This window comes from Ctenocephalides felis, unplaced genomic scaffold (genome assembly GCF_003426905.1).
Source record: "Ctenocephalides felis isolate EL2017-DRISC unplaced genomic scaffold, ASM342690v1 CF-g0.4_SCAFFOLD_03570, whole genome shotgun sequence".
In the NCBI taxonomy this organism is placed as follows: domain Eukaryota; kingdom Metazoa; phylum Arthropoda; class Insecta; order Siphonaptera; family Pulicidae; genus Ctenocephalides; species Ctenocephalides felis.
This window is the reverse complement of record NW_020539724.1, coordinates 25,312,626-25,327,799: the sequence shown is the minus strand read 5'-3', so window position 1 is coordinate 25,327,799 and position 15,174 is coordinate 25,312,626. Positions and strand designations below refer to the sequence as shown.

Below are 15,174 nucleotides of genomic sequence, written 5' to 3'. Positions count from 1 at the left end.
AATCTATTATGAATAAAAAAATTTAGTTAATAATGTAAATATAGCTTAAAATTTATTACACCCAAATTGCGTTAGACCAGTGGTTCCCAAACTCATTTCATCTACCGCCCCCTTTATGATCTAACGGTTAGACCATAGTTAGACCCCTAAATTGTGATGATGTGAATATTTTCTTCACAACATGCTCAAATGAATAATTTTAGATACTTAACAACTGTTTGATTTAATTTGTTTATATCGTATAATTATATTTATAAAAATATTTTAATTGTTTAAACTTTTGGTAGATCTTGTTGTTCATATTTTTCTTAAATTTTGAATCTACTCTGATAGACTATAATGATTTTGAGATCGGGTCCAAGGAGAGGGAGAGAGAAGAAGTATGTTTGTTCGAACAAGTTTCCAATATTGCAGTCAGAGCCTTACATTAATATGATTTGTAGATCGCATTGTTTTTAAAGATTCAAAAGTAAATTTACAAAATTATTGCCGATCAAAAAAGTGGCACAACCGTACCCAGTCTTTCCTATATTCAATTTAATACAGCTTCACAAATTACACAATTTTTCTAAATTATTAATATAAAATTCAAAACTTAGTTTGTATCGCATTTTTGTATAGCATTTAAATTAATAAATATACATAAAGTGCGATTATTTGGAACTTATAGCTACTGTGAATAAAATTAACAAATAACTAGTGGGGTGTATAGCATCGTGCCTTAAGGCAAATTGCTGGAACTTTCCGTACCGTAACGAAATGATCGAGGGATATTAAATGTTTTAAAATAGATTATTATAAATATTGTAACATTGTCGAATATTTATAAGAATTATATAAACTAAATTGGAAAGTTGAAATTATTTGTTTAATGTATATTAGAACATAATTTAAATAAAAATCTGAATTATTTTTGATATACAAAAAAAAAAATTTTGAAAAAAAAAATTAAAAAAAAAATTTAAAAAAAAATTTTAAAAAAAAATAAAAAAATAAATTTGAAGCAAAAATTTTTCTTCCAAAATCAATTATTTTGTTAAACAAAGCAGAAAGTTTTTGGAATCATTCAAATCGGACGCTTAGTTCTCTCAAAAACTGCCATTTTTTGCTCATTTCAGCTCTGTATCTCCAAAACCGCTGGACCTGCCTTTGCCAAAAACTAATCACCCCTTCTTCCCGTTCTTACGAATTGAATGGATCGGATGCTCCGATTTCTCAAAAACTCCATTTCAATTTTTTGCACTCTTTGCTCGTATCTCCTAATCAGCACATCTCCCTATCAATAGGAATCGAATGTTTTTGAACCATTCAAATCGGTTGATCCGTGCGCCCGAAAACGTGGACGAAAAATTGTATCCATACATACATTCACACACACACATACACATCCTTTTTTTCTGAGGTATGCCAAAATGTTCAGAAACCTTCAAAACGTCGAGAAATGTAAACATTTTTAATTTCGATTTTCGGCCCATTACAATAACTTACCTTACGGGAAGTTAAAAATAAAAAATATAAAATATACAAATACTTCTATTTAAAACCCCTATTTACATTTAATATTGCAAAATAAAACATGCAATTTTTTATTACCTGATTTGGAAAAGCTGAGTAAGATTCTCTACATTCAGCCACCTCTACGTGCGGTATTCCAACTTCTTGCAAGATTTGACTAGTATTTCCTTCTATAAATTTCAATAAAATTGAAAATTATTTGGTAAATCATGTATTCAAATAAAATGTCTTACCATATATCGTAGCACCCCAACCCACCGCAAACAAATTTCCATCATTAAGGAGTTTCTCATCTACCAATGTAGGCAAGCAAATTTGATGAATTGCAACTAAATAGAAAAAGCATAATAAAAACAAATTATGACATGTCTGTTTAATAATATATCTGACCTAATAAAAAAGTTACAAGAACGCTAAATATAACAATTTGCGATTCAGAAGATAAAATAATTGGTACTGTACTTATTTTGCCATTTACATTTTATGCCCCACGGTCTAATTTTTGAAGTAAAACTTCTTTAGGCGCGACTAGGATGTAAATCCGTACAAATGCAACGGAAATGGCGTTACTGAAATAATATCTATTATTATTAATTACGGCTTGCTTATGAATAAATTAATAAATAAATTAATTTAATAATTTGTGTGCTAAACGTAAGTTTATTGATTAGAAATTATTTCTATATTATTCGTAGTTTCTATATACTTAAAGAAATCTAAAATCTTTGAAGTTATTAAAATGGAAAATATTTTTCAGGCAAGACAGATATTACAGCTGTTCAAAAAATGAGATTATATCGCCAGCAAAAAGTAAAAAAAATACAAGTAGTCCATGAATGTATGTTAATTTTAATTACATGAAGTTCATTGAACACAATTACACGATGAGTGAAGTTGCGAAAACAATATTTGTTTAGGCGTTGTTTAACATAATTCACTGTGTAAACAAATAATATAGAATTTATTAATCAGCAATTACTTTATTTCTCTAATAAAGGTTCATTTCTAAATGCTAATTACAATGACAAACCGATCATGTCATATCAGAAGTATAAGACTTTAATTACGTCATTGTTTTTAAATATTATACATATTTTTAATGGTATTATAAATATATAATTTATAATTTGTTATTATATAAATGTGTATAATGGTTGACAATGATAAATGCGTGCATCACGAGTGTTACCATATCATTAATAAACATTATTCAAAATTGTTATATGCTGTATTTATTTTTACTTAACTTAATTTTGCTACTTTGTACAGTAGCAAATAAGTTTTACTTCAATAGCGTGTGAACCTTACACGCACTCTTTTTTTCAATGTCAATATATTCTTATATCCATTTATTCCACATAAATCTCGTAAAATTCAAAATGAACAGAAAGTAAAATTGTGATTTACAGAAATTTATTAAAATTCACTTTAATCATAAAAATTAAACTCAAATACAGCTGCATCTTTTTAACTAGATGTCAAAGTTATAGGTATATAAGTTGCGTTCACTTGCTGATATGTGCACATAATCGACTTAATCTATAAGAATTGAGATATAACATTTTTTGATTTTGTCATAATAGAATCTAGTAAAAAACACTTCTGATTATTCAAAACTTCGCTTTTCATGAGCGGTTTATTCATAACATAATACTATGAACTTTAGCATCACACAAAGATTCATCAAAATCGACAAAAACAATTAATTAATTATTTGCGAAGAAATTGCCAAGCTAATTTTTACCGATCTTGTAAACATTCATGGACTCTATATATGTCTTCGCCAAAATATGCTAAATTTCAATTGTGGAAAAACAAAATTCTAATGAACACGTACGAATGTTTTTCTAATAAATGTGTTATATTTTAGAAACTTACATTCGCGTTTATAATATTAATCATTAAAATGAAATATTTTACTTACAATTATCAGGTGCTCTACTTGACAACGTAAGAATAGCTATATCCGAAGTTCTTCTCCTTCTATCATACTGCTCATGAACTACTGATCTTAGTATTTCTATATCAACAGCTGAATCAGTATCATTTGCTAAATCAATCTCTCCTAATCGTACCAAATACCTAATATAATTAAAAAGTATTATGATTATAAAATGTAATAATTTTATAATTTTCTCTGTTATAAACTCACAAATCTGAGCGATGAGCCACGCAATGGGCGGCTGTGAGTACATGCATGGGAGTTATCAGGGCTCCGCCACAAAGAAAACGGGGTCTATTTGACCCACTCGGACCTCTGTAGCCTAGTGCTGCCGTCCATGGCCAATCACCTGCAAAATATGATGTAAATGTAAAGCTAATGCTGATTTAGTTCTATATTTATATATAGAGTAGGGCGAGGCACAAAGTCCTCGCCCAATAAAGATTCAAATTTGATTTTGAGTCCAATTTGACTTTGAGCAATTATATTGTGAAAACCAAACCAATTATATAACAACAGATAATACATATCTAACAAACAGCTATCTGACTATGTTCAGAAAAACTCCCAGCTAATTAAGTCTAGAAATGTGTTTTGTTTTGTATATTTCAAAAATTTATAATCTAGTTCATTTTACCTCATAGAAGAGATAAATTGGAACTGCCTGGGGGCTAACAGATCCAATGGCTTACTTTAAATTGACCAGTGCAAAATGCAAATTTTATGGGTACATTTTTTATAGAGATAACACTGAATAAAACCTTGATCTAGCATTTCGTCAGAAATATGCATCATCAGAGTTGGCATAAATATTTAACTCCTAAAAATTGTTTCTTCCAATTTTTTTTTTGTTTACATCTTTGTCAGAGTAAAGATTTAGTTGGTTTTTCTTCCCCATCCACGTGTAAGCTTTTATAGATGTTATATAAAAAATCTCTTGAATCTATTTCAAAGATAACATCTCATCCTTATCTTATAAAACGAATAAATAACGTATACATAAAAATTATATTAAGGTCTCGTAAACTCAGTGTCAGATCCAGGGGATGGGTCACGGGGGTCATGACCCCCCTGAGCAATAAAATTCTTCATAATAATTTATTGTTTATCCCCCGATAGCAACGACATAAGGATCAAGATGATGGCTGATTATGCATATTAATCTTCTACTTTCAAATATTGTTGTTAAAAGACTGTTAACTTTACCTGTTTTAGAGATTACGCGGACCTTTACGCCCCGCTCTATCCCATGTGAATTTATTTTTCCGAATTAGAAGCCTCTTTTTTGTCAGGATATAAATTTTTTGACGTCTGTGTGAAGTTTTAAAGATTTTTGAAAAAGGAGTTCTAAGAATCTTTGAAAATGTTACAAATAAAATTAAATTATTAAAATTCACAGAAAATAGTACGATCGTACATATTATTTAATTTTTTTTAACTGTGGCTCACTTAATATATTCCCTTATAATTTAATTAACTATATATACATATGATCGTGAAAAGCAAAAAAAGAGTAAAATTTCGAATATTCATTCTTGATCATGTTCAAATAACTCTCCTTTAATTTTTCTTTAATTTTTTTGAATCGTTTTACTATTTTAAACAATAGGAATTTTGTATCAGATTTGCGTATACTTAGTCAAAATCTGATTCCATGTTTGTGTTTAAGTTACGTCGGATAAAAATATTTTAGACTTGTGTTCTGTAAAAGATACTGAACTTCAGACAAATTAATGTTCGACAAATTTAAAGCAAAATGTATTGTTTAAAACGAATTCTATATGAGTTCTATTTAAGTAATTATGGTCCTTTTCTGCCGCGGTATATGGTATGGGACCAAGATTAGTATTTGTTTTAAATAGATCTAAAGTTTCCAAAATCTATAGCTGTTTCCTGGATATAAATATTATGCTCAGATATAGACAATGAACAATTACAACTTTATATATTTTTACTTTATAAAACCAATTAGATAAAGTACCTTAACTTTTCATTTTACCTAAAATAGCGTCCTTTCCTCCAACAACAGAAATAAAGAATGTATTTCCATCTCCTCCATCTTCAGGATATCTCATACCGCATCGAGCATTGTTAAGATTTGTTGAATCGGTTTCAACCAAAGGTTGGGAACCTATGCCTATTCCTTGGACAGGTCTTGGAGTTTGAAATTGTTGTTGATTATTTTGTTGATTGTTATTTGACGGAGGTACAAATGGCTGAGGATTGAACGGTTGGGCCGGTGGCCGGTTGTTGATGGCACTGGGAAGTTGAGGAGATGTCTGAATATTGTTAGTTGGCCTTTGTTGGTTCGATTGCTGTGCTGATCCAGATAATAAATTTTCAAATGGTACAGTACCGACAGGGCAGCATACCTGAAAAAAATTGCGGGGTAAATAATTATAAACTTTATTAAACACTATCAATGTAATTCATTTTTTTAACTAGTGAGGCTAACTAATAATAAATATATTTAAAGCAGCGGTATTTGTTTTAGTAAACGATTAAGAGATATACGGACAAAATGGTATATATGGGCAAAATGATAATTTGACTAGTTTTAGTAACGTTGTCACAGTATAACATGAAGAAAACAATAATAATAATCCTGCAACAATAATAAGAAGTTGAACGTCATTGTCACAGATTTGTCGAAGTAATCGATTCAAAATCAATGATACCTGATCCCAGTACGAGTCATTTTGATCAGATTTTGGATCACTTGAAACTTTTAAGAAATTTGATTTGGATTTGAAGAAATTTTGACAAACAAAACTTTGAAGAAATTTGATTATTGAGCGTTTTGAAATTTCTAAAAAAAATTACTTTTTGAAAAATGTCTTTTTTTTCTTATATTTTGAAACTTTTTGAAAATGTTGAACTTTTCAAAGCATTCGTACTGCTCGGCTGTGTTAGAAAAAACATATCAAAGCGCGAAAGCGCCGCGTTGCAGTTAACGGATGAACATTGATGCGGAGCCCACAAAAATGTAAACAAAGTTTGAGCTCATTATTAAAATCTCTATAAAATACCTGACAATTTGAAGTGCATAATGTATAAAGTTTGTTTTTGACCGACAACTTTTTTTTTTTTTTTTTAGTTTTTAGTTTTTATTTCTGTTTTATTACAATATATTACAATATAATATACAATAACCATGATTTATGAGTTTACTACTAAAAGTATTTTACTCTTATTTAATACTACAAACTATCCACTTTAAATTATACATTTTGTTTTAAAAATAAAATAATGGTTTGTGATCGAAAAAAAAGAAAGTTCAAACATTCTTCAAAAAAATAATCACAATCTTTAAATATATATTTAATTTACATTCTTTAAATTATTAGATACTCTTATTTGTGTTGTCCAGAATGTAGTTTGGCATTGGATATTTGCCGTACCATATGATATCAGGCGTGTACTGTCCGAGGGTTCTAATATTATTATTGGTATGGTCTTTGCATTTTTCGTAGAAGTTTTCCGTCATTTTCTTAATGTGGTTAATCACAGTCGGTATGTCTGCTTGTTCGTGTAAGAGCTTTGTTGAGTAGTAGTGTCCGGTAGTTGGGTCACGTATCAGGTTCAGTATTAGTCTCAGTGATTTGTTTTGTAAAATTTGTAGTTTTTTCATATTTGTCCTCGATGTCATGTTCCATATTGGAGCAGCATACATCAGACATGGCCTGATCAGCGTTAGATATATTCTTCTTTTATTACGCATATTTAATACACTCTTTGTGCTCAATAATGGTCTTAAAAGATTAAGAAGCCCATATGTTTGCGCCAATTTCTTTTTTATATGTGTATTAAAGTTAAGTTTCCTATCAAGCGTTACTCCTAGGTACTTAACTTTATCTGTCCATTTAATTTTTTGTCCTAAAATTTTTATTTCTATAGGCTTTTCTTTCAACTTATTTCCTTTCCAAAAAATTATTGCTTCCGTTTTTATGGGATTTACTTTTATGTGCCATTTTTCTGCATATTTTGCTATATTATCTATGTGATTTTGTAGCTTGTTAGCTATCACCGCTACTGATTTTGATGATGTGAACACAGCAGTATCGTCCGCAAATGTTAATGTATTTGTTTTGCTGTCAGTAGGGATATCATATATATATATATATGTGTTAAACAATGTTGGTCCTAGCAAGGATCCCTGAGGCACTCCAGCTACTATACGTTTAGGAGTTGAAAGATTATTATTTACTTGAACCTGAAATGTACGATCTTTAAGATATGAAATAATGACTTTTGTTATGTAATGTGGAAATTGTAAATTTATTAATTTATACAACAGTCCATCTGTCCAAATTGTATCGAAAGCTTTTTCAAAATCTATTAGTACAAGACCAGTGTGTGTCTTTCTGTTAAAATTTAGTACAGTATTTTCAACTAGCTGTGCTAGTGGATGCAGAACTGAATGCCCATGTTTGAAACCATATTGCGTTTCTGGTATGATATTATTAACACTTAAAAATGTATTAAATCGAACAAGCAGCAATTTTTCAACTACTTTGCTTATTGTATTTAATAGACTTATAGGTCTGTAGCTTTGTGGTAGATTTGGTTGTTTTCCTGGCTTTAATATTGGTACCACATTAGAACATTTCCATGACACAGGAAAGTATCCATTTTTAAAAATGTTATTTGTTATTCGTGTAAGTAGGATAATAGCTTTAATAGGTAACTGTTTAATTGCTAAGTTCTGTATACCATCTGGTCCTGGAGCTTTCTTATTAGACAGTTTCTTAATAGTATTTATAACTTCCGCAACAGTTACTATCTCTATTTTGTGATTTTTGTTATAAGTATTGTTTATATATTGTCTTACACTGGAACTAACAGTCTGTTCAAAAGCATTTTGAGTGATAGAAAGATTGTACTGATGTGCTAATTCGAAGTTAGATGCTAAAATTTCGGTCTTTTGTTCGGGCGTTGTTGCAATGTTATTGGAATTTGTATGTAAATATGGTATGGGAGCAAAAGTTTGGGTCAGTCTTTTTGCAGTGTACCAAATTTTATTTGGATAATAGTTAATATTTGTTAATTTAGCAGCCCATATTTTATTACGATAAACCCTAATGTCCTCAGTAATTATTCTAGTAAGCCTGTTTAAATGTTCTTTGAGGAACGTGGCACCTGATTTTTGCCACAACTTTTTAATTTGATTTTTTAATTTAATTTTGGATATAATTTCCAAAGGTAAACTAATTGTTTGTGTTGAAGTGGACTTTCGCAATGGAATGGTTTTACTTATGGCATCAGTAGTAGTAGTTGTTAGGTGTTCTACAGCTTGATCTATACTGTCATTGTTATCAATTTGTCTGGTGTGAGATATATTATCATTTATTATTTTCTTATAGAGCGGCCAATTGGCTTTATTATAATCTAAAACATTTTTGTAGGATTGAGGATTGTCGTCAAGTGGGTTTGAGATACTTATAAAGACTGGATTATGATCTGAGTTAAATAAAGATTTGGTTATAGGTTCAGAAAGAATAGATAGATTTTTTGTAAGGGCTAAATCTATTGTACTATGGTCTTGATTTGGTATCGCAGGAAATCTAGTTGGTGTCTGAGGATAATGTAGTTGAATGGTATCATGGTTTTTGTTTAAGTACTTAAATAGTTTGAGTCCGTTTGTGTTATTATATTTACAATTCCACATTATGTGTTGCGCATTAAAATCACCAGCTACAATAACTCTTGGAATTAAGTTAAATATTTTATGTAAGTCTGCATGCAATAGTTTTGCAGAAGGAACATATATGGAGACAATAGTTATTTTACGTCCTCTATTGAACACATTTATAGCAGTAATTTCAGAGTGTTTTACAGATAATAACGGTAGTTCTTCATGTCTGATACAAGCTTTTATAAATATTGCTGTACCACCCCATCCTGTCATGTTTTGTCATTCCGGTATATTTTGTAGTCGTTCATGTATAATTTGTCAGTGGGTTTTAAGTGAGTCTCATTTATTAATACGATGTCTAAGTCCATTGTAACGATCGTTTGTCTGAGTTCATCAATGTTATTTTTTATTCCATTTGTATTGAAAAACATTATTTTTATACCATACTTGTCAATTATGGGCATTTAGTAAGAAAGTTTAAAATTTTAGTATATTTTTCATTGTATGTCATGTTAGTATTTATAGTCTTTGTAAGTGCATAAAGTTCCCTGAAAGTTTTTATTACCTAAGGATCTGAAAAAAGCAACTTGATTTGTCTTATTGCAGCAAAAATGCCCTCGGTGGAGTTAAAATCGGGATCTTGATTCGATGAAGTTGATGGTATACTTCTTTGTTCAGGAATAGCTTGGAATTTTGGTAGTTCCATCTGGACAGTGTGTCTGGCATCTCTCGGCTTCAGCGTTTCAGAATAGCTTCTTGTCATAGGTTTAGGTTCAATGGCTGCATGAATCTGTTGTTTTTTAGCCTTGTAATTCAGTAAGGATGTACTGAATTTTTACAGTTAACGCACTGGGGCTTTTCTTCTGATAATTTTTGCAGCAGCCAGGAGAATGTGCTTTTGTGCATTTAATGCATCTATATTTCATATCACACGAGTAAGACGTATGTCCAAAACTTAAACATTTATGACATTGTAGGATTTTGAAATTTGACTTATACATTTCCCATTTAATAATGTGACCATTTAAGTTCGTTATTTCTTTTACTTTTGACATGTCTTGCGATTTGTCAAGCATAATTAAAATTGGTAGATTATGTTTTTGTCCATCAGAATAGGTTTTCTTTAATTGTATGACCTTTTGCACAAGAATACGTCGTACACTCAGTAATTCAAATACCTCTAATTCAGTAATTGCTGGATGTAAGCCTGTTAGTGTGATTTTCTTTGTTGTTTCTCCAGTGGAATACGTATAAAATTGGTAACTGCAATCTCTTAATGTACTCTTTATCTTGTTATGATCTACTAGTGTCTTAGTATATATTTTATGGGTATGCGTTTTAATATATTGTATGGTAAAATTGACTTTCGTAACATCTCGGATGTAGTTTATGGCCCTGAGATCTAAGTTATGTTTTACTATTATCGGTGGTACCTTTACTTCTATAGGTTTCGTGTCATTATTCCCTTGTATGATTTCCATTGTTTCTTGCTTTTGGCCACGCTTTCTTGACTTAACCTTTGTAAATTCCTCAAGTTCGAGGTTGGTATCTATATCACTACGGTCAGTAAGTGACTGGTACCTGTTTTCTTTTTTATTCTTTTTACTTCGTACCATTGTTTGTTTGTTACTTTTGATTTCAAGCCTTTTGATAGATTTCCTAGGCTTATGCCTAGAAAACTCTGTGTTGGAGACACCCACCTGACTATAGATTTTCTTTATCTTCTTGTAATAATACTTAAGAAATATTCTTTAAAATACACTAGCTTCTAATAACTTTAAATTTCACTACACTCTTGCACTTCCGGGTCGTATACTTCAGAAACGATCAGCTCCCTCTTCCGGGTCAAGTTGAGTCGAATGACCGACAACTGGATTTTTTTTTTCTTTTTCAACAAAATACATTTTTCTGTGCATAACACAAGTTACTTATATTTATTATTGTTACTAATTATTTTATTTATTCATTTATTTAAACCATTTTAACTTCCCGAACGAGAAGTTTGTTTTCATCAAAAAATCCGATTTGCTAATTTTATGTTTTCTCGACGTTTCAAGCCATTCTGAATCGAATGAAACCAAAATTGGAAAAAAGTATGTGTGTGTGTGCGTGTATGTGAACAGATTTTTTGCCGTAAATCGACGTTTTCTCAAAAACAACTGGACCGATTTCAAAAATTTAAAATCCATTCGATGTATCTCGATGAGGACTAGCGTTTATCAATTTTGCGCGACGATCAGCCAAGCTGTTTCTTTATAAATAGCAGAAAGATTTTAGCCCACAATTGTGAATCGATTGTGAAAATTCAAAAACCGTTCGAAAGATATTCGTAGAGAATCGACCTGATTAGTTCCTGGTAAAGATCGGCCAGGCCGTTCTCTTGTAATTTTTTTTCATGATTTTTTTTTGGTTTACGGCCCTACAACAAGTCGTTTAATTTTGAAAATTCTTCAAAGTTTGCAAAAATTAGTATCGTTTTTTTGGCATTTGTCAAAGTTAGACCTTTCATCGACGTTTGCTCCAAAACGCCTGAACGGATTTCAGAAATTTAAAAACCATTTGAAATGTCTCAATGAGGACTATTGTTTGTCAGTTTTGTGCGATTATGTGCCAATCCGTTTCTTTGTAATTTGGAAAAAAGTGTTAAATTTTTTGTCCACATTTAAGCTCATACTACCGAATCGATTTTTAAAAATCAAAAACTGTTCGAAACATATTAGTTGGGTTGATATTGATTAGTTTTAGGTGAAAATCTACCGAGCCGTTTTCTGGTAATTAACTGTTGAAAAAAAATTTAAGACGATTTTTATGGAACTTTTTTTGGCGATATATATCATGGTCTTATAGAACATACTGAAATATTCCGACATTACGGCAAGTACTTTAATTTCAAAAATTAATCAAAGTTTGAGAAAATGAGTAGTTTTTTGACGTTTGTTAAAATTAAAATCAGACGATTTACTTGGTATAACGATAGAAAGCTTGGTCTTAATAAACATATACTGTTTTAACTAAACGTTTAGCTAAACCATTAAAGTCCTACGTGAACTGGTTAGATTATAAAAATTATTGATTTGTGAAAATTTGCTTTTAGAAAATATTTTGAGTTAACGTCTTCGTTCGTTTTCAATTATGTGTAATAAATCCACTCGGAATACTTTTAATCATTCGGTAAGTTATAGTAATCGCAAAAAAATCGAAAATGAAAATCGACTCACATACACACACAATTTTTTTCTATATTTTGTCTCATTCGATCTAAAATGACTTGAAACGTCGAGAAAACATAACATCAGCAAATCTGATTTTTTGGCGAAAACAAACTTCTTCGGGAAGTTAAAAATCGTATTTTATGTGATATGTAATATTTAGTTTCATGTTTCACGTAACTACTATCTGTATTAGCTAGGTAAAAATAAAATTAAAGAAAATATGACGAATACTGAATTAGGAAAAATAATATACATATTGTGAAGTTGTATCATGTACTCATTTACGCCCAACGCTGCTTCTATAAGCAAAACTTGAAAATGGAATGTTAGATGTTAGATGTCACCGCATCGTATACCTCCGTCACGTTAACCTGTAATCGCCGCACAAACCTGAAAGCAATTTGCTTGTCTCGGTCGAAACGCCGTTCCAGCAAGATCATACTTCACAGGATCATTTCTGTAGTATGTCTTCACAATCTCTTCACTCAAACGTGGAGTTGATGCGACCTCGACGATGAGTCGTAGCATCGCACCTTGAGCGTGAGAAAGATGATCGAACTTCATTTGGAGTTTGATCATCGTCGATGACCGTTCGCCAAAATCCCTCGTGGATTCTGGTCATGGGTGTGATGCTTTCTGAGAGGTCTCTTTAAACATTATATATTTTATAACGTTTCAGCGGGACTTGATCTTGACTGCGTTCTAATAACAACGAGGCCCAATTTTATGCACTTTTCATGTTTCTTCTTATTCAAATGAATGATACATACAAGGACAGTAAAAGTTTCAGCGAGATACAAAAAATGTCAACTTATTTTTAAATTGGTTGTGAGCCCGGTCAACCTAAATCAGTGTTACAATAATTAATAATTTAACTAAATTGTTTAAAATTGTTATAAAAGCAATCTTAAATGTCCTCATCGATTTGATGCGAGCTAAAAAAAATGGCAAAAGGTCAAAAGTCAAAAAATGATTTTTTTGCAAAAAAGCAACTTAATTTATTCCAGGGAGTTATAATTTACAAATGTTTCGACATCTTTTTTGTCTCGTTTTTCCCGATCTTCTTCTTATTCACTTAGAGTATAAGCTTTTCCTGGTTTAATGAAATGAATAATTTGTTCAGTTCGAGTTCGAGCAGTTCCTCGCAAATAGTCACAAACAAATCACGGTTTATTTAAATGTTCAAAACTAAATTTACTGTTGAAAATATATCAGTTAAACATGCTAATAATGATACTGATGACTAATTATTGAAACAGCGATGGAGCAATTTAATGTGACAAAGTACTTTTGTTGTTGGTGAAGATTTACTCATCTTACATACTGCTTGAATTCCAACTGAACATTATTTTTTTTTAAACCAGGAAAAGCTTATACTCAAAGTGAAGAAGTAGATCTAGAAAAACTGTACGAAACATTTGAAAATTACGACTCCCAGTAGTAAATTTAGTTTTTTTTTTATGTTTGCCAACAAATTCAAAAATATTATTCTGTACGTGTTCTGAAACAAATAAAATCACAACAGACCCGTGAAAAAAAATGAGCTAAGCACACAACTTACGTTTCAAGGTGTTCGAACTTCTTTAAAACGGTGGCTCTGAGCGAAAACAGTATCGTTGCATTTTGTACATAATTTTATGCTCACTACAATATTGTTTCGGTGCGAACATAAAATTTAGTGATGTGCCAAGTCGAATCAAGTGATTCGAATCATTCGAATCAAGCCTTTAACGACTTGATTCGAATCAGATTTTACTTGATTCGAATCAACTCGCATCAAGCCGCGAAATATTTACTGTGATAAAATATGTATTAACACAAATTTTTCATAAATATAAAATTTTTCATAAATATAAATATAAAAAAATGTTTTAATTTAATTCAATATTATAATAATATAAAAAATAAATATCATAAATATAAAAAATAAATAATGAATTAAATCATGCGAGCCACCCGACTTTAATATGCTTAAATGTATCAGCCAACTCCAATCGTCTTTGTGTGACTTTAACCGCATTCATCGACTAACTATATCATCCGACTTGATATGACTCAACTCGAATCAAGCGGCGTTATGAGTTGTTCCGACTTCATATGAGCCAAACCGAATCAAGCGGCGTTACGAGTTATTCCGACTTCAATTCTGATTCGAATCATCCCGACTTCAAGCCGTTCGAGCGATATGAGTTCAAGCGCTATGAGTTAACCGTATGGGCGATACAATGCGTCGTCGTTCTTGCGTGTTTATTTATTTTACGGAGCGCTGAGAGCGATTTTATTCGTGAAATATCAATACCCAATTTTGATAATAATTAAGTGTTTTAGATTTTAAATGTTATCAGAATAAACCACTCGAAATTATGAAACGAGTTTCGGGAATCTTTCAATATAATTAGTAGTTTAGTAGTTGTTCTTTTGAAACAACTACTAAACACCAGAAAGTCAGTAAATAATATGTTAACTTCTGATTATGTAAGTAATGGCAAATTCACATTAATGAAATTAACTTTCAGCTCTCAGTTTAGATGCGATCCTTTACTGATTACATAGTAAAATAAACAATCGACCCATGATTCCAAATATTATTTTATATGCTTTAGTGATGCACAATTGTTTGATAATCTATTATTGTAAATTAATTTGAAGATATGTTTTAGCCGTTCTCAAAATTACATTGTTTTTAATAATTTTCAGAATATACTTTTTGATAGTGATTTATGTTTACAATTTCTACTTTGTCGGTTATATTGGTTAAACTGACAATTTTGATTATAAATTTGGATCACTTTTACTAAATTAATACATACATCATTTTTTTTGTCCATATATATACTTCATTCGAGTTGATTCGAATCATGATTCGAATC

General features: G+C 30.6%; 1 non-coding gene across 1 annotated transcript; it reads left to right on the top strand.

The window, feature by feature from the left end:
• Positions 1-12,736: 12,736 nt before the first annotated feature.
• LOC113383970 lies at positions 12,737-12,949 on the top strand. Its single transcript, XR_003367919.1, has one exon. It is a non-coding gene; the product is annotated as a small nucleolar RNA U3 (small nucleolar RNA).
• Positions 12,950-15,174: the final 2,225 nt, after the last annotated feature.